Source organism: Mustelus asterias, unplaced genomic scaffold, assembly GCF_964213995.1.
Source record: "Mustelus asterias unplaced genomic scaffold, sMusAst1.hap1.1 HAP1_SCAFFOLD_3994, whole genome shotgun sequence".
NCBI classification, from domain to species: domain Eukaryota; kingdom Metazoa; phylum Chordata; class Chondrichthyes; order Carcharhiniformes; family Triakidae; genus Mustelus; species Mustelus asterias.
In genome coordinates, this window is record NW_027593939.1 from 6604 (window position 1) to 24382 (window position 17779).

At 63.1% G+C, this 17779-nt stretch overlaps 1 long non-coding RNA gene across 1 annotated transcript; it reads right to left on the bottom strand.

The window, feature by feature from the left end:
- Positions 1-812: 812 nt before the first annotated feature.
- Positions 813-16519, bottom strand: LOC144490899 (uncharacterized). The gene is made up of 4 exons (XR_013497361.1): positions 15904-16519; positions 14191-14488; positions 9917-9997; positions 813-921 (listed from the first exon to the last, which is right to left on the bottom strand). It is a non-coding gene; the product is annotated as an uncharacterized LOC144490899 (long non-coding RNA).
- Positions 16520-17779: the final 1260 nt, after the last annotated feature.

The following is a 17779-nucleotide window of genomic DNA, read 5'->3' on the forward strand; positions in this document are numbered from 1 at the left end:
CCCCATCGCGCGCGCACACAGCCACCCCGCGCGCGCACGCAGTGCCACCGCGCGCATGCAGAGCCCCATCGCGCGCGCGCACAGAGCCCCCTCGCCCACGCAGCCCCCTCGCGCGCGCACAGAGCCCCCTCTCGCGCGTGCAGTGCCACCACGCGCGCACAGATCCACCTCGCGCGTGCACAGAACCCCATCGCGCGCGCACACAGCCACCCCGCGCACGCAGTGCCACCGCGCGCATGCAGAGCCCCATCGCGCGCGCGCACAGAGCCCCCTCGCCCACGCAGCCCACTCGCGTGCGCACAGAGCCCTCTCGCCCACACAGCCCACTCGCCCGCGACCGCGCGCAGCCCCCTCGCGCGCGCACACAGCCCCCTCGCGCGCGCGCACACAGCCCCCTCGCGCGCGCGCACACAGCCCCCTCGCGCGCGCGCACACAGCCCCCTCGCGCGCGTGCACACAGCCCCCTCGCGCGCGCGCACAAAGCCCCCTCGCGCGCGTGCACACAGCCCCCTCGCGCGCGCGCACAAAGCCCCCTCGCGCGCGCGCACACAGCCCCCTCGCGCGCACACACAGCCCCCTCGCGCGCACACACAGCCCCCTCGCGCGCACACAGCCCCCTCGCGCGCACAAACCCACCTACCTCTCACACACAACCGCCCCACCCACCCACACACACACACCATCACCCGCTCTAATTCTTCCCACACCCATCCTTCATACCCCCTCCTCTCAAGCCCACACATTCTGACCTCTGACCTGATTCTCCATTCGCCCGCCCCCTCCCCCCCGCAACACAGAGTCTGTGGGCATTACCTTGAACACCTCTTTGACGATGTGCATCAACTCAGGGCCCACACCATCACCTGGAATCATCGTCACCCGGAAATCACCATCAGGCCTCGTAGCAGCTGGTGAACAGACCTGAGAAAGTGAGAGAGTGAGAGTGAGAGTGAGAGAGCAAGAGAGGATGTGGAGTGAGGGGGAGGGTGCGGAGTGAGGGGGAGGGTGCGGAGTGAGGGGGAGGGTGCGGAGTGAGGGGGAGGGTGCCGAGTGAGGGGGAGGGTGCCGAGTGAGGGGGAGGGTGCCGAGTGAGGGGGAGGGTGCCGAGTGAGGGGGAGGGTGCCGAGTGAGGGGGAGGGTGCCGAGTGAGGGGGAGGGTGCCGAGTGAGGGGGAGGGTGCCGAGTGAGGGGGAGGGTGCCGAGTGAGGGGGAGGGTGCCGAGTGAGGGGGAGGGTGCCGAGTGAGGGGGAGGGTGCCGAGTGAGGGGGAGGGTGCCGAGTGAGGGGGAGGGTGCCGAGTGAGGGGGAGGGTGCCGAGTGAGGGGGAGGGTGCCGAGTGAGGGGGAGGGTGCCGAGTGAGGGGAGGGTGCCGAGTGAGGGGGAGGGTGCCGAGTGAGGGGGAGGGTGCCGAGTGAGGGGGAGGGTGCCGAGTGAGGGGGAGGGTGCGGAGTGAGGGGGAGGGTGCGGAGTGAGGGGGAGGGTGCCGAGTGAGGGGGAGGGTGCCGAGTGAGGGGGAGGGTGCCGAGTGAGGGGGAGGGTGCCGAGTGAGGGGGAGGGTGCCGAGTGAGGGGAGGGTGCCGAGTGAGGGGGAGGGTGCCGAGTGAGGGGGAGGGTGCCGAGTGAGGGGAGGGTGCCGAGTGAGGGGGGAGGGTGCCGAGTGAGGGGGAGGGTGCCGAGTGAGGGGGAGGGTGCCGAGTGAGGGGGAGGTGCCGAGTGAGGGGGAGGGTGCCGAGTGAGGGGGAGGGTGCCGAGTGAGGGGGAGGGTGCCGAGTGAGGGGGAGGGTGCCGAGTGAGGGGGAGGGTGCCGAGTGAGGGGGAGGGTGCCGAGTGAGGGGGAGGGTGCCGAGTGAGGGGGAGGGTGCCGAGTGAGGGGGAGGGTGCCGAGTGAGGGGGAGGGTGCCGAGTGAGGGGAGGGTGCGGAGTGAGGGGGAGGGTGCGGAGTGAGGGGAGGGTGCGGAGTGAGGGGGAGGGTGCGGAGTGAGGGGGAGGGTGCGGAGTGAGGGGGAGGGTGCGGAGTGAGGGGGAGGGTGCGGAGTGAGGGGGAGGGTGCGGAGTGAGGGGGAGGGTGCGGAGTGAGGGGGAGGGTGCGGAGTGAGGGGGAGGGTGCGGAGTGAGGGGGAGGGTGCGGAGTGAGGGGGAGGGTGCGGGAGTGAGGGGGAGGTGCGGAGTGAGGGGGAGGGTGCGGAGTGAGGGGGAGGGTGCGGAGTGAGGGGGAGGGTGCGGAGTGAGGGGGAGGGTGCGGAGTGAGGGAGGGGGTGCGGAGTGAGGGAGGGGCGCGGAGTGAGGGAGGGGCGCGGAGTGAGGGAGGGGCGCGGAGTGAGGGAGGGGCGCGGAGTGAGGGAGGGGCGCGGAGTGGGGAGGGGCGCGGAGTGGGGGAGGGGCGCGGAGTGGGGGAGGGGGCGCGGAGTGGGGGAGGGGGCGCGGAGTGGGGGAGGGGGCGCGGAGTGGGGGAGGGGGCGCGGAGTGGGGGAGGGGGCGCGGAGTGGGGGAGGGGGCGCGGAGTGGGGGAGGGGGCGCGGAGTGGGGGAGGGGGCGCGGAGTGGGGGAGGGGGCGCGGAGTGGGGGAGGGGGCGCGGAGTGGGGGAGGGGGCGCGGAGTGGGGGAGGGGGCGCGGAGTGGGGGAGGGGGCGCGGAGTGGGGGAGGGGGCGCGGAGTGGGGGAGGGGGCGCGGAGTGGGGGAGGCGGCGCGGAGTGAGGGAGGGGGCGCGGAGTGAGGGAGGGGGCGCGGAGTGAGGGAGGGGGCGCAGAGTGAGGGGAGGGGGCGCGGAGTGAGGGAGGGGGCGCGGAGTGAGGGAGGGGGCGCGGAGTGAGGGAGGGAGGGGGCGCGGAGTGAGGGAGGGGGCGCGGAGTGAGGGAGGGGGCGCGGAGTGAGGGAGGGGGCGCGGAGTGAGGGGAGGGGGCGCGGAGTGAGGGAGGGGGCGCGGAGTGAGGGAGGGGGCGCGGAGTGAGGGAGGGGGCGCGGAGTGAGGGAGGGGGCGCGGAGTGAGGGAGGGGGCGCGGAGTGAGGGAGGGGGCGCGGAGTGAGGGAGGGGGCGCGGAGTGAGGGAGGGGGAGGAGGGGCGGGAGTGAGGGGCGCGGAGTGAGGGAGGGGGCGCGGAGTGAGGGAGGGGGCGCGGAGTGAGGGAGGGGGCGCGGAGTGAGGGAGGGGGCGCGGAGTGAGGGAGGGGGCGCGGAGTGAGGGGAGGGGGCGCGGAGTGAGGGAGGGGGCGCGGAGTGAGGGGGGGCGCGGAGTGAGGGGGGGTGCGGAGTGAGGGGGGTGCGGAGTGAGGGGGGTGCGGAGTGAGGGGGTGCGGAGTGAGGGGGGTGCGGAGTGAGGGGGGTGCGGAGTGAGGGGGGTGCGGGAGTGAGGGGGGTGCGGAGTGAGGGGGTGCGGAGTGAGGGGGGTGCGGAGTGAGGGGGGTGCGGAGTGAGGGGGGTGCGGAGTGAGGGGGGTGCGGAGTGAGGGGGGTGCGGAGTGAGGGGGTGCGGAGTGAGGGGGGTGCGGAGTGAGGGGGGTGCGGAGTGAGGGGGGTGCGGAGTGAGGGGGGTGCGGAGTGAGGGGGGTGCGGAGTGAGGGGGGTGCGGAGTGAGGGGGGTGCGGAGTGAGGGGGGTGCGGAGTGAGGGGGTGCGGAGTGAGGGGGGTGCGGAGTGAGGGGGGGTGAGGGGGAGGCTGAGGGGTGAGGGGGATGAGGAGTGAGGGGGATGTGGAGTGAGGGGGAGGCTGAGGGGTGAGGGGGCTGAAGGGTGAGGGGGCTGAGGGGTGAGGGGGCTGAGGGGTGAGGGGGCTGAGGGGTGAGGGGGCTGAGGGGTGAGGGGGGTGCGGAGCGAGGGGGGTGCGGAGTGTGGGGGAGGCTGAGGGGGCTGAGGGGTGAGGGGGATGAGGAGTGAGGGGGATGTGGAGCGAGGGGGTGCGGAGCGAGGGGGTGCGGAGCGAGGGGGGTGCGGAGCGAGGGGGGTGCGGAGCGAGGGGGGTGCGGAGCGAGGGGGCTGAGGGGTGAGGGGGCTGAGGGGTGAGGGGGCTGAGGGGTGAGGGGGCTGAGGGGTGAGGGGGCTGAGGGGTGAGGGGGATGTGGGTGAGGCGGATGTGGAGTGAGGGGGAGGATGTGGAGTGAGGGGATGTGGAGTGAGGGGAAGGCTGAGGGGTGAGGGGGCTGAGGAGTGAGGGGGCTGAGGGGTGAGGGGGCTGAGGGGTGAGGGGGCTGAGGGGTGAGGGGGATGTGGAGTGAGGGGAAGGCTGAGGGGTGAGGGGGCTGAGGAGTGAGGGGGCTGAGGGGTGAGCGGGCTGAGGGGTGAGCGGGCTGAGGGGTGAGGGGGATGAGGAGTGAGGGGGATGAGGAGTGAGGGGGATGTGGAGTGAGGGGGATGTGGAGTGAGGGGGAGGCTGAGGGGTGAGGGGGCTGAGGAGTGAGGGGGCTGAGGGGTGAGGGGGCTGAGGGGTGAGGGGGATGAGGAGTGAGGGGGATGTGGAGTGAGGGGGAGGATGTGGAGTTAGGGGGATGTGGAGTGAGGGGAAGGCTGAGGGGTGAGGGGGGTGAGGGGGTTGAGGAGTGAGGGGGCTGAGGAGTGAGGGGGCTGAGGGGTGAGGGGGATGTGTAGTGAGGGGGCTGAGGGGTGAGGGGGGTGAGGGGGTTGAGGAGTGAGGGGGCTGAGGAGTGAGGGGGCTGAGGGGTGAGGGGGATGTGGAGTGAGGGGGCTGAGGGGTGAGGGGGATGTGGAGTGAGGGGGCTGAGGGGTGAGGGGGATGTGGAGTGAGGGGGATGTGGAGTGAGGGGGATGTGGAGTGAGGGGGATGTGGAGTGAGGGGGATGTGGAGTGAGGGGGATGTGGAGTGAGGGGGAGGATGTGGAGTTAGGGGGATGTGGAGTGAGGGGAAGGCTGAGGGGTGAGGGGGGTGAGGGGGTTGAGGAGTGAGGGAGAGTAACGTGTAACTCCAGATCCAAAGCAATGTGGTTGACTCTTAAATTCTTTCTGAAGTGGGATTAACGGGCCACCCAGTTCAAGGAGTACTCGGGATGGGGAATCTGTGCCAGCCACACCCACATCCCAGAAACACAAAGAAAAGAGCAGCACATTCCCAGATTCAGCACCACTTGCTGAAGGCCACTCTGAAACTTGAGGCTGCTGCCACAAAGGCCAAAGGTCACTGTCTAAGACCCTCTCGCCATTGGATAGATACCATGGAGCTGGAAACCAAGTAAAATCCCTGGGGTTGTGTGTCAGTAATGTGGAGATGCTGACGTTGGCCTGGGGTAAACACAGTAAGAAGTCTGGTAAATCTGTTCTGTACCCTTTCCAAAGCCTCCACGTTCTTCTGGTAGTGTGGCGACCAGAATTGAACACTATATTCCAAGTGTGGCCTCACTAAGGTTCTATAAAGCGTCAACATGACTTGCCAATTTTTAAACTCAATACCCCGGCCGATGAAGGCAAGCATGCCGTATGCCTTCTTGACTACCTTCTCCACCTGCGTTGCCACTTTCAGTGACCTGTGTACCTGTACACCCAGATCCCTCTGCCTATCAATAATCTTAAGGGTTCTGCCATTTACTGTATATTTCCGATCTGTATTAGACCTTCCAAAATGCATTACCTCACATTGTTCTTTGAAGCATAACATCCCTGTTTTTATGATCAATTCTCCTCACAATAAATGATAACATTCCATTAGTTTTCCTAATTACTTGCTGTACCTGCATACTAGCCTTTTGTGATTCATGCACTAGGACACCCAGATCCCTCTGCACCTCAGCTCTGCAATCACTCACCATTCAGATCACATGCTTCTATTTTTATTCTTCCTGCCAAAATGGACAATTTTGCACATTTCCACATGATTCTCCATTTCCCGTGTTTTGCCCACTCACTTCACCTATCCTTCTACCTTTGTAGCTTCCTTATTTCCTCTTTGCAGTTTACTTTCCCACCTATCTTTGTGTTGTTAACAAATTTATCAATTGTACCGTCAGCCCCCAATTTATATACATTGTAAAGAGTTGAGGTCCCAGCACTGATCCCTGTGACACACCACTCGCCACATCCTGCCAACCTGAAAAAGGCCCATTTATGTTTCTCGTTAACTCGCCAATCTTCAATCCGTACCAATATGTTAGCCCTTACACCATGACCTTTCATTTTCCTCAATATTATATCATGTTCAATTAATATCCACCATTTCCTGCTCTGACACACAACACAGTAAGAAGTCTCACAACACCAGGTTAAAGTCCAACAGGTTTATTTGGCAGCACAAGCTTTCGGAGTCTCAGGCTCCTTCATCAGGTGAGTGGGAGTTGTGTTCACAAACAGGGCATATACAGACACAAACTCAACTTACAAAATAATGTTTGGAATGCGAGTCTTTACAGGCAATCAAGTCTTAAAGGTACAGACAATGTGAGTGGAGAGAGGGTTAAGCACAGGTTAAAGAGATGTGTATTGTCTCCAGCCAGGACAGTTAGTGAGATTTTGCAAGCCCAGGCAAGTCGTGGGGGTTACTGATAGTGTGACATGAACCCAAGATCCCGGTTGAGGCCGTCCTCGTGTGTGCGGAACTTGGCTATCAGTTTCTGCTCAGTGACTCTGCGCTGTCGTGGGTCATGAAGGCCGCCTTGGAGAACGCTTACCCGAAGGTCAGAGGCCGAATGCCCGTGACCGCTGAAGTGTTCCCCAACAGGAAGAGAACACTCCTGGCTGGTGATTGTTGAGCGGTGTTCATTCATCCGTTGTCGTAGCGTCTGCATGGTCTCCCCAATGTACCACGCCTTGGGACATCCTTTCCTACAGCGTATCAGGTAGACAACATTGGCCGAGTTGCAAGTGTATGTACCGTGTACCTGGTGGATGGTGTTCTCACGTGAGATGATGGCATCCGTGTCGATGATCCGGCACGTCTTGCAGAGGTTGCTGTGGTAGGGTTGTGTGGTGTCGTGGTCACTGTTCTCCTGAAGGCTGGGTAGTTTGCTGTGGACAATGGTCTGTTTGAGGTTGTGCGGTTGTTTGAAGGCAAGAAGTGGGGGTGTGGGGATGGCCTTGGCGAGATGTTCGTCTTCATCAATGACATGTTGAAGGCTCCGGAGAAGATGCCGTAGCTTCTCTGCTCCGGGGAAGTACTGGACGACGAAGGGTACTCTGTCCGCCGTGTCCCGTGTTTGTCTTCTGAGGTCGGTGCGGTTTTTCGCTGTGGCGCGTTGGAACTGTTGATCGATGAGTCGAGCGCCATAGCTTGTTCTCATGAGAGCATCTTTCAGCGTCTGGAGGTGTCTGTTGCGATCCTCCTCATCTGAGCAGATCCTGTGTATTCGGAGGGCTTGTCCGTAGGGGATGGCTTCTTTAACGTGTTTAGGGTGGAAGCTGGAGAAGTGGAGCATCGTGAGGTTATCCGTGGGCTTGCAGTACAGTGAGGTGCTGAGGTGACCGTCCTTGATGGAGATGCGTGTGTCCAAGAATGCAACCGATTCCGGAGAGTAGTCCATGGTGAGTCTGATGGTGGGATGGAACTTGTTGATGTCATCATATAGTTGTTTCAATGATTGTTCGCCATGGGTCCAAAGGAAGAAAATGTCATCGATGTATCTAGTGTATAGCATTGGTTGAAGGTCCTGTGCGACGAAGAGGTCTTGTTCGAACCTGTGCATGAAGATGTTGGCATATTGAGGTGCGAATTTGGTCCCCATGGCTGTTCCACGTGTCTGGATGAAGAACTGGTTGTTGAAGGTGAAGATGTTGTGGTCCAGGATGAAGTGGATGAGTTGTAAAATTGCATCTGGAAACTGGCAGTTGTCGGCGCTGAGCACTGAGGCAGTTGCAGCAATGCCATCATCGTGGGGGATGCTGGTGTAGAGTGCCGAGACATCCATTGTGACGAGGAGCGCTCCTGGTTCAACTGCTCCATGTGTGCTGAGTTTCTGTAGGAAGTCCGTCGTGTCGCGACAAAAGCTGGGGGTTCTTTGTACAATGGGTTTCAGGATGCCCTCGACATAGCCGGAGAGGTTCTCGCACAGGGTCCCATTGCCCGATACGATGGGACGGCCGGGTGTGTTTGCCTTGTGTATCTTCGGGAGGAAGTAGAGATCTCCAACGCGGGGAGTATTTGGGATGAGAGCACGGAGGGTGTTCTGAAGGTCCGGATCAAAGGTCTTGATCAGAGTGTTGAGTTGACGGGTGTGTTCTTTGGTCGGATCTGTGGGTAACTGTCTGTAGTGTTCCTCGTTGTTCAGTTGTCGGTACACTTCTTTGCAGTAATCCGTTCTGTTCAGTATGACGATGGCCCCTCCTTTGTCTGCTGGTTTGATGACAATGTTGCGGTTGGTCTTGAGAGCGCGGATGGCGTTGCGTTGTGCTTGGGTGATGTTCGGGGCTGTTTTGTGAGTGCGGCTGATGAATCTGGCATTGACGCACCTCCTGACGGCTTGGGCATACATGTCAAGTCGAGGGCAGTGGCCTTCCGGAGGAGTCCAATTCGACTCTTTCCTCTTCGGATGCACTGCGGATCTCTCTGTCAGCTGTTCCGGTTCATTGGCTGTCTCATTGTGTTCACTGTTGGTCTCTTGGGGTTTGTGGAAGAACTCCCGCAGCCTCATTCGCCTGATGAATTCCTCTGTGTCTGCTGCGAGACTGATGGGGTCTATTTTGGTGGTGAGGCAGAAATTGAGCCCTCGGCTGAGAACTTCGATTTCATCTGGTTGAAGTGTGTAGTCCGACAAGTTGACAATGGACTTCCCTGCAGTGGTGCTGTTTTCTACTGTGGTACCGGGGGAGGCTTGGCTGCTGCTGGTGGTGATGCCGAGTTTCTCAAGTTTCCTGTTCTTGGTGTGCATGTAGATGGTGTAGTTCCTTTGTCTCATCTGCTTGGGCGTGTCCTGGGCGCAAGTTGAGAATATGGACTCGATCTTGGTTTCCAGGATGCGGCGTTTGCTGTAGAGCTGGTGTATGAGGTGTACAGAATGGGTCTCCCAGTTAAGGCAGAGATTAGGAGAAATCTATTCTCTCAGATGGCTGAGTATCTCTGGAACTCTTTCTCAAAAGGCAGTGGAAGCAGAGTCTTTGAATATTTTTAAGCCAGAGCGAGAGAAATGAGATAGAGAATCTGGTGAACTGGTGAGACAACAATAAACTCTCCCTCAATGTCAGCAAATCAAAGGAAATAGTCATTGACTTCGGGAAGTGTAGTGGAGAACATGCCCCTCTCAACATCAATGGGGAAGAAGTGGAAATGGTCAAGTGCTTCACGTTTCTAGGTGTCCAGATCACCAACAATCTGTCCTAGTCCCTCCACACTGATGTTATAGTTAAGAAAGCCCCCCAACAACTCTACTTTCTCAGGAGACTAAAGAAATTCAGCACATCCACTGCAACTCTCACCAATTTTTACAGATGTACCATAGAAAGCATTATTTCCTGATGTATCACAGCTTGGTATGGCTCCTGCTCTGTCCAAGACTGTAAAAAACTACAAAGAGTTGTGAACGTAGCCCAGTCGATCATTCAAACCAGCTTCCCATCCATTGACTCTGTCTACACTTCCCGCTGCCTCGGCAAAGCAGCCAGCATAATTAAGGACCCCACGCGCCCCGGACATTCTCTCTTCCACCTTCTTCCTTCGGGAAAAAGATACAAAAGTCTGAGGTCACGTACCAACCGACTCAAGAACAGCTTCTTCCCTGCTGCTGTCATTAAATTAAATTAAGTTGGTCTTTCTCTACACCCTAGCTATGACTGTAACACTACATTCTGCATTCTCTCGTTTCTTTCTCTATGAACGGTATGTTTTGTCTGTATAGCGCGCAAGAAACATTACTTTTCACTGTATGTTAATATAAGTGACAATAACAAATCAAATGGCAAGGCACCTCATACTGTGTGCTACATACTGTACTGAAAGAAACTAAGCTGTATTTTATTTTATGTAGGCAGGGAAGTTACCCAGAAAGGTTTTTACCTGGGGCTGTGGTGATGAGCTCAGTGAAGGGCTGGTCAGCAGAGCTCTTGAGGAGAGAACACTCTGTGCAAAACTGAAATTCTGAAAAAGAGGACATAAATTATTGACCAGAAAAGTGGGCTGACTGAAAGTGACTGAACGAGAGAGCACTCCCCCCTCGCCAGTGTGTGTGCCCCAGTGTATGTGTGGAGTCGTGTCCCAGTGTATGTGTGGAGTCGTGTGTGCACGTGACCCAGTGTATGTGTGGAGTCGCGCCCCAGTGCACGCGTGTCCCAGTGCGCGCGCGCGCACGCCCCAGTGCACGCGTGTCCCAGTGTGCGCGCGCCCCAGTGTGCGCGTGCGTGTCCCAGTGCGTGCGCACGCCTGCCCCAATGCGTGCGCGCGTGTCCCAGTGTGCGCGCGCGTCCCAGTGTGCGCGCACGTGTCCCAGCATGTGCGCATGTGTTCCAGCGTGTGCACACACGTGTCCCAGTGTGTGCGTGTCCCAGTGCGCGCGCCCCAGTGTGTGCGTGCGTGTCCCAGTGCGTGCGCACGCCTGCCCCAATGCGTGCGCGCGTGTCCCAGTGTGCGCGCACGTGTCCCAGCATGTGCGCATGTGTTCCAGCGTGTGCACGTGTTCCAGCGTGTGCACACACGTGTCCCAGTGTGTGCGCGCATGTGCCAGTGTGCGCGCACGTGTCCCAGCATGTGTCCCAGCATGTGTGCATGTGTCCCAGTGTGCGCACACACGTGTCCCAGTGTGCGCGCGTGTCCCAGTGTGCGCGCGTGTCCCAGTGTGCGCGCACGTGTCCCAGCATGTGTCCCAGCATGTGCACACACATGTCCCAGTGTGTGCATGTGTGTCCCAGTGTGCGCGCGTGTCCCAGTGTGTGTGGGCGTGTCCTAATGTGTGTCCCAGCGTGTGTGTGTGTCCCAGTGCATGTGTCCCACTGCGCGTGTGTGTCCCACTGCGCGTGTGTCCCACTGTGTGGGTGTGAGTGTCCCACGGTGTGGGGGGGGGGGGGGGGGTGTCCCGGTGTGGGGGGGGGGGGGGGGGGTGTCCCGGTGTGGGGGGGGGGGGGGGGGGTGTCCCGGTGTGGGGGGGGGGGGGGGGGTGGGTGTCCCGGTGTGGGGGGGGGGGGGGGGGGGGGTGTCCCGGTGTGGGGGGGGGGGGGGGGTGTCCCGGTGTGGGGGGGGTCCCGGTGTGGGGTGGGGGGGGTGTCCCGGTGTGGGGGGGGGGGGGTTGTCCCGGTGTGGGGGGGGGGGGGGGGGGGGGGTCCCGGTTGGGGGGGGGGGGGTCCCGGTGTGGGGGGGGGTCCCGGTGTGTGGAGGGGGGGTTCCCGGTGTGTGTGCGTGCGTGTGCGGGGGGGGGGTCCCGGTGTGTGTGTGCGTGGGGGGGGGGTCCCGGTGTGTGGGGGGGGGGGGTCCCGGTGTGTGGTGGGGGGGGGGGTCCCGGTGTGTGTGTGTGGGGGGGTCCCGGTGTGTGGGGGGGGGTCCCGGTGTGTGTGGGGGGGGGGTTCCCGGTGTGTGTGTGTGTGTGGGGGGGGGTTCCCGGTGTGTGTGTGTGTGGGGGGGGGTGTCCCGGTGTGTGTGTGTGTGTGGGGGGGGTGTCCCGGTGTGGGGGGGGGGGGGTGTCCCCGGTGTGGGGGGGGGGTTGTCCCGGTGTGGGGGGGGGGGTCCCGGTGTGGGGGGGGTCCCAGTGTGGGGGGGGGGGGGGGGGTCCCGGTGTGGGGGGGGGGGGGGGTTCCCGGTGTGTGTGTGTGGGGGGGGGTGTCGTGTCCCGGTGTGTGGGGGGGGGTCCCGGTGTGTGTGTGTGTGTGTGTGTGTGTGTGGGGGGGGGGGGTCCCGGTGTGTGTGTGTGTGGGGGGGGGGGGGTCCCGGTGTGTGGTGGGGGGGCCCGGTGTGTGGTGGGGTGGGGGGGGTTCCCGGTGTGTGTGGGGGGGGGGGGTTCCCGGTGTGTGTGTGTGTGGGGGGGGGGTGTCCCGGTGTGTGGGGGGGGGGGGGGGGGGGGGGTCCCGGTGTGTGGGGGGGGGGGGTGTCTCGGTGTGTGTGGGGGGGGGGTGTCTCGGTGTGTGTGGGGGAGGGTGTCCCGGTGTGTGGGGGGGGGGTTCACGGTGTGTGTGTGTGTGGGGGGGGGGGGGGGTGTCCCGGTGTGTGGGGGGGGGGGGTGTCTCGGTGTGTGGGGGGGGGGTCCCGGTGTGTGTGGGGGGGGGGGGTCCCGGTGTGTGTGGGGGGGGGGGGGGGGGGTGTCCCGTTGTGTGGGGGGGGGGGGGGGGTGTCCCGGTGTGTGGGGGGGGGGGTGTCCCGGTGTGTGGGGGGGGGATGTCCCGGTGTGTGGGGGGGGGGGGGGTGTCCCGGTGTGTTGGGGGGGGGGGGTGTCCCGGTGTGTGGGGGGGGGGGGTGTCTCGGTGTGTGTGGGGGGGGGTGTCCCGGTGTGGGGGGGGGGGGCGGTGCCTCGGTGTGTGTGGGGGCGGTGTCCCGGTGTGTGGGGGGGGGGGGGGGTCCCGGTGTGGGGGGGGTCCCAGTGTGGGGGGGGGGGGGGTGTCCCGGTGTGTGGGGGGGGGGGGGTGTCTCGGTGTGTGTGGGGGGGGGGGGGGGGTGTCCCGGTGTGTTGGGGGGGGGGGGTGCCTCGGTGTGTGGGAGGGGGGGGGGTGTCTCGGTGTGTGTGGGGGGGGGTGTCCCGGTGTGTGGGGGGGGGGGGGGGGGGGTGTCCCGGTGTGTGGGGGGGGGGGGGGTGTCTCGGTGTGTGTGGGGGGGGGGTCCCGGTGTGGGGGGGGTCCCAGTGTGGGGGGGCGGGGTGTCCCGGTGTGTGGGGGGGGGGGGTGTCTCGGTGTGTGTGGGGGGGGGGGGTGTCCCGGTGTGTGTGGGGGGGGGGGGGGTGTCCCGGTGTTGGGGGGGGGGGGGTGTCCCGGTGTTGGGGGGGGGGGGTGTCCCGGTGTGTGGGGGGGGTGTCCCGGTGTGTGGGAGGGGGGTGTGTCGGGTGTGTGGTGGGGGGGGTGTGTCCCGGTGTGTGGGGGGGGGGGTGTGTCCCGGTGTGTGTGGGGGGGGTCCCGGTGTGTGTGTGGGGGGGGGGGGGGGTGTCTCGGTGTGTGGGGGGGGGGGGTGCCTCGGTGTGCGTGGGGGGGGGGTGTCTCGGTGTGTGTGGGGGGGGTCCCGGTGTGTGTGTGGGGGGGGGTCCCGGTGTGTGTGGGGGGGGGGGGGGTTTCCCGGTGTGTGTGGGGGGGGGGGGGGGTCTCGGTGTGTGTGGGGGGGGGGGGGTGTCTCGGTGTGTGTGGGGGGTGTCCCGGTGTGTGGGGGGGGGGGGTCCCGGTGTGTGGGGGGGGGGGTCCCGGTGTGTGGGGGGGGGGTCCCGGTGTGTGGGGGGGGGTCCCGGTGTGTGGGGGGGGGGGGTCCCGGTGTGTGGGGGGGGGGGGTCCCGGTGTGTGGGGGGGGGGGGTCCCGGTGTGTGGGGGGGGGGGGGGGTGTCTCGGTGTGTGTGGGGGGGGGGGGTGTCTCGGTGTGTGTGGGGGGGGGGTCCCGGTGTGTGGGGGGGGGGGTCCCCGGTGTGTGGGGGGGGGGGTCCCGGTGTGTGTGGGGGGGGGGTCCCGGTGTGTGGGGGAGGGGGGGGTCCCGGTGTGTGGGGGGGGGGGGGGGTCCCGGTGTGTGGGGGGGGGTCCCGGTGTGTGGGGGGGGGGTCCCGGTGTGTGGGGGGGGGGTCCCGGTGTGTGGGGGGGGGGGGGGGGGGGGTCCCGGTGTGTGGGGGGGGGGGTCCCCGGTGCGTGTGGGGGGGGGGGGGGTGTCTCGGTGTGTGTGGGGGGGGGGGGGTCCCGGTGTGTGTGTGGGGGGGGTGTCTCGGTGTGTGTGGGGGGGGGGGGGGTCCCGGTGTGTGTGGGGGGGGGGGTTCCCGGTGTGTGGGGGGGGGGGGTGTGTCTCGGTGTGTGTGGGGGGGGGGGGGGGTCCCGGTGTGTGTGTGGGGGGGGGGGGGGTCCCGGTGTGTGGGGGGGGGGGGGGGGTCCCAGTGTGTGTGTGGGGGGGGGGGGGGGGTCCCGGTGTGTGGGGGGGGGGGGGGTCCCGGTGTGTGGGGGGGGGGGGGGTCCCAGTGTGTGTGTGTGGGGGGGGGGGGGTCCCCGGTGTGTGGGGGGGGGGGGGGTCCCGGTGTGTGTTGTGGGGGGGGGGGGGTCCCGGTGTGTGTGTGGGGGGGGGGGGGGGTCCCGGTGTGTGGGGGGGGGGGGGGGGGTCCCAGTGGTGTGTGTGGGGGGGGGGGGGGGGGGTCCCGATGTCTAGGCCGCAGCCTGAGTTGGGGGTTTTTCTCAAACCTTTGCTGAGGCTCCAATGACCCTGAGCGCCGCCATCACTGCGCACCAACTACTTCCCGGAGTCACCGGCTGCTTCGGGGTGACTGACTGCCGAGGAGTGTGTGAGGCTGACAAGCTGGTCCCCGCTGGCCATGGGGACCAGCCACTGCTTGACCTCCAACATCAGCGCCTCCCTGGCCTGGAGGAGCAGTGTTCTGCTGCTATGATTTCCTTCACATTTCATCAGCCACATTTAAAGTTCATATAATATTGGAATCAAACAGAAACTGCTGGAAATACTCGGCAGGTCAGGCAACACCTGTGGAGAGAGAAACAAAGTTAATATTTGAGTCGGCATGACTTTTCTTCAGTTTGAAAGAGAAGGATAAATGTCACAGTTGTCGAGTTTTACAGTACAAACAGGCCCTTCAGCCCAACGTGTCTCCACTGACCATCAAGCACCTATCTATTCCAATCCCATTTTCCAGCACTTGTTCCATAGCCCTTGTATCCGATGGCATTTCAGGTGCTCATCTAAATGCTCCTTAAATATTGTGAGTGTTCCTGTCTCTACCATCCTTTCAGACAGTGAGTTCCAGACTCCCACCACCCTCTGATGAAGAGGTTTTTCCTCAAATCCCCTCTAAAACCTTTGCCTTAAATCTATGTCCCTGGTTATTGACCACTCTACTAAGGGGAAGTTTCTTCCGAGCTACCCTACCTATTTGCCTCATAATTCTGTACACCTCAATGAGATCCCCCTCAGTCTTCTCTGCTCGAAGGAAACCAACCCCAGCCCAACCAGCCTCTCTTCAAAGCTGAAACGTTCCAGCCCAGGCAACATTCTGGCGAACCTCCTCTGCACCCTTTCTAGTGAGATCACATCCTTCCTATAGTGTGCTGACCAGAACTGCACACAGTGCTCTAGCTGTGGCCTAACAGGCATTTTATACAGCTCCATCATAACATCCCTTCTCTTTTTTCTATGCTTCAGCTAATAAAGGTAAATATCCCATATGCCTTCTTAACCACCTTATCTACCTGCCCTGCTGCCTTCAGGGATCTGTGGACATGCACCCCAAGGTCCCTCTGGTCCTCTGGACTTTTTTTTTTTATAGAAACCCTACAGTGCAGAAGGAGGCCATTCGGCCCATCGAGTCTGCCCCGACCACAATCCCACCCAGCCCTACCCCCACATATTTACCCGCTAATCCCTCTAACCTACGCATCCCAGGACTCTAAGGGGCAATTTTTTAACGTGGCCAATCAACCTAACCCGCACATCTTTGGACTGTGGGAGGAAACCGGAGCACCCGGAGGAAACCCACGCCGACACGAGGAGAATGTGCAAACTCCACACAGACAGTGACCCGAGCCGAGAATCGAACCCGGGACCCTGGAGCTGTGAAGCAGCAGTGCTAACCACTGTGCTACCGTGCATCCGACTGTTCATTGTGTACTCCCTTGCCTTTTTGGTCCTTCCAAAATGTATCACCTCACACTTTGAGGTTAAATTCCATTTGCCACTGTTTTGTCCATCTGGCCAGCCCATCTGTATCATTCTGTAATCTAAGGTTTGCCTCCTCACTACCACACAACCAATTTTCGTTTCATCTGTGAACTTACCGATCATCCCCCCACATCTCCATCTCGATCATTAATGTACACTACAAACAACAATCACTCAGCACCGATCTAATTTGACAAATTGTCCTGGATTCCATGGGCCCTTACTTTTTTGATCAGTCCCCCATATGGGAACTTGCGGGGCAGCAGAGTGACGCAGTGGTTAGCACTGCTGTTCACAGCACCAGGGGCCCGGGTTTGATTCCCAGCTTCAGTCACTCTGTGCAGAGTCTGCACATTCTCCCCATGTGTGCGTGGGTTTCCCCCGAATGCTCCCGTTTCCTCCCACAGTTCGAAAGATGTGCTGGTTAGGTGGATTGGGCGTGCTAATTGTCCCTCAGTGTTACCCGAACAGGCACTGGGGTGTGGCAACTGGGGGATTTTCACCGTAACTTCATTGCAGTGTTAATGTAAGACTTCTTGTGACACTAATAAACTTTAACTTTAAATTTGTCAAATGCCTTCTGGAACTCCAGATACACCACATCCACAGATGGGTTTTGGTCACCATCAGTGAGAATAGTTTTAAATTCCAGATATATTTATGAATTGGATTTAAGGTGGGATTTGAACCTGTGTCTCCGGAGCATTAAGCTTGGTCTCTGGGTTACCCTGGTCTGGGTGGCAGCCGGTGATGCCAGGTGTGACCAGGCCCTGGGGCAGGGAGATGCCAGGGCCCAGAGAAGGGCCAGAGGAGGCCATTGGGCCCAACCTGCCTGTGCCAGCCAACCTTCCATGGGCCCGCCCCCATACGCAGCAGGGATTGGCAGAGACGGATTACATCATCCACTGTTGTCAAGGCTCAGACCAATCACTGCCTGAGTATCTCATCCAATCAGCGAACGGGAAGGTGAATCTCATTACCGATTGGCGGGATTCGCTGTCACTCAGAACGTCCCCGTTTTCTATTGGCTGAAGCGGCCATCAATCAGAGACTCCGCATTGCTAATGGCTGGAAGCAGCAGCCAATGGCAGTAGAGCGACGTGATTGGTCGCGGCCGCTGTCAATCCCAGACAACCCGGGGGTCCTGTCCTGTGATTGGCCCCTCGGGCTGTCGGTCAGGGCTGTGGGCGGGGTTTGCCCCGGGCTGGGGAGGGACTGCCCCGCCCTCTCGGCTCCCGATGGCGGACAGCAGCGGCTCGGAGGGGCGCTGAGGCGATGGACGGCGGCCGGAGCCTGTCGGCTGGGCCGCGGGCCGAGCCCCAGCGGCGGGAGCCCGGCTTCGCCCAGCGGAACCTGACAGCGGAGAAGCGGAGCCCGGACCCGAGAGCGGCTCCATTCAGCCAACAGGTGGGGAGAGAGGAGGGGGGGGAGAGAGGGGGGGGGAGGGGGGGGGGAGAGAGGGGGGGAGAGAGGGGGGGGAGGGGGGGGGGAGGGGGGAGGGAGAGAGGGGGGGGGGAGGGGAGAGCGGGGAGGGGGGAGAGAGAGGAGGCGGAGGGGGAGAGAGAGGGAGGCGGGAGGGGGGAGAGAGGAGGCGGAGGGGGGAGAGAGAGAGGAGGCGGGGGGGAGAGAGAGTAGGCGGAGGGGGGAGAGAGAGGAGGCGGGGGGAGAGAGAGTAGGCGGAGGGGGGAGAGAGAGGAGGCGGGGGGAGAGAGAGGAGGCAGGGGAGGGAGGAGGAGGAGGGGGGGGGAGGAGGAGGGAGGGGGGGAGAGAGAGGAGGAGGGGGGGGGAGAGAGAGGAGGCGGGGGGGGAGAGAGAGGAGGCGGGGGGGGAGAGAGAGGAGGCGGGGGGGGGAGAGAGAGGAGGCGGGGGGGAGAGAGAGGAGGCGGGGGGGAGAGAGAGGAGGCGGGGTGGAGAGAGAGAGAGGAGGCGGGGGGGGGGAGAGAGAGGAGGAGGGGGGGAGAGAGAGGAGGAGGGGGGAGAGAGGAGGGCGGGGTGGAGAGAGAGAGAGGAGGCGGGGTGGAGAGAGAGAGAGGAGGCGGGGGCGAGAGAGAGGAGGCGGGGGGAGAGAGGAGGAGGCGGGGGGGGAGAGAGAGGAGGAGG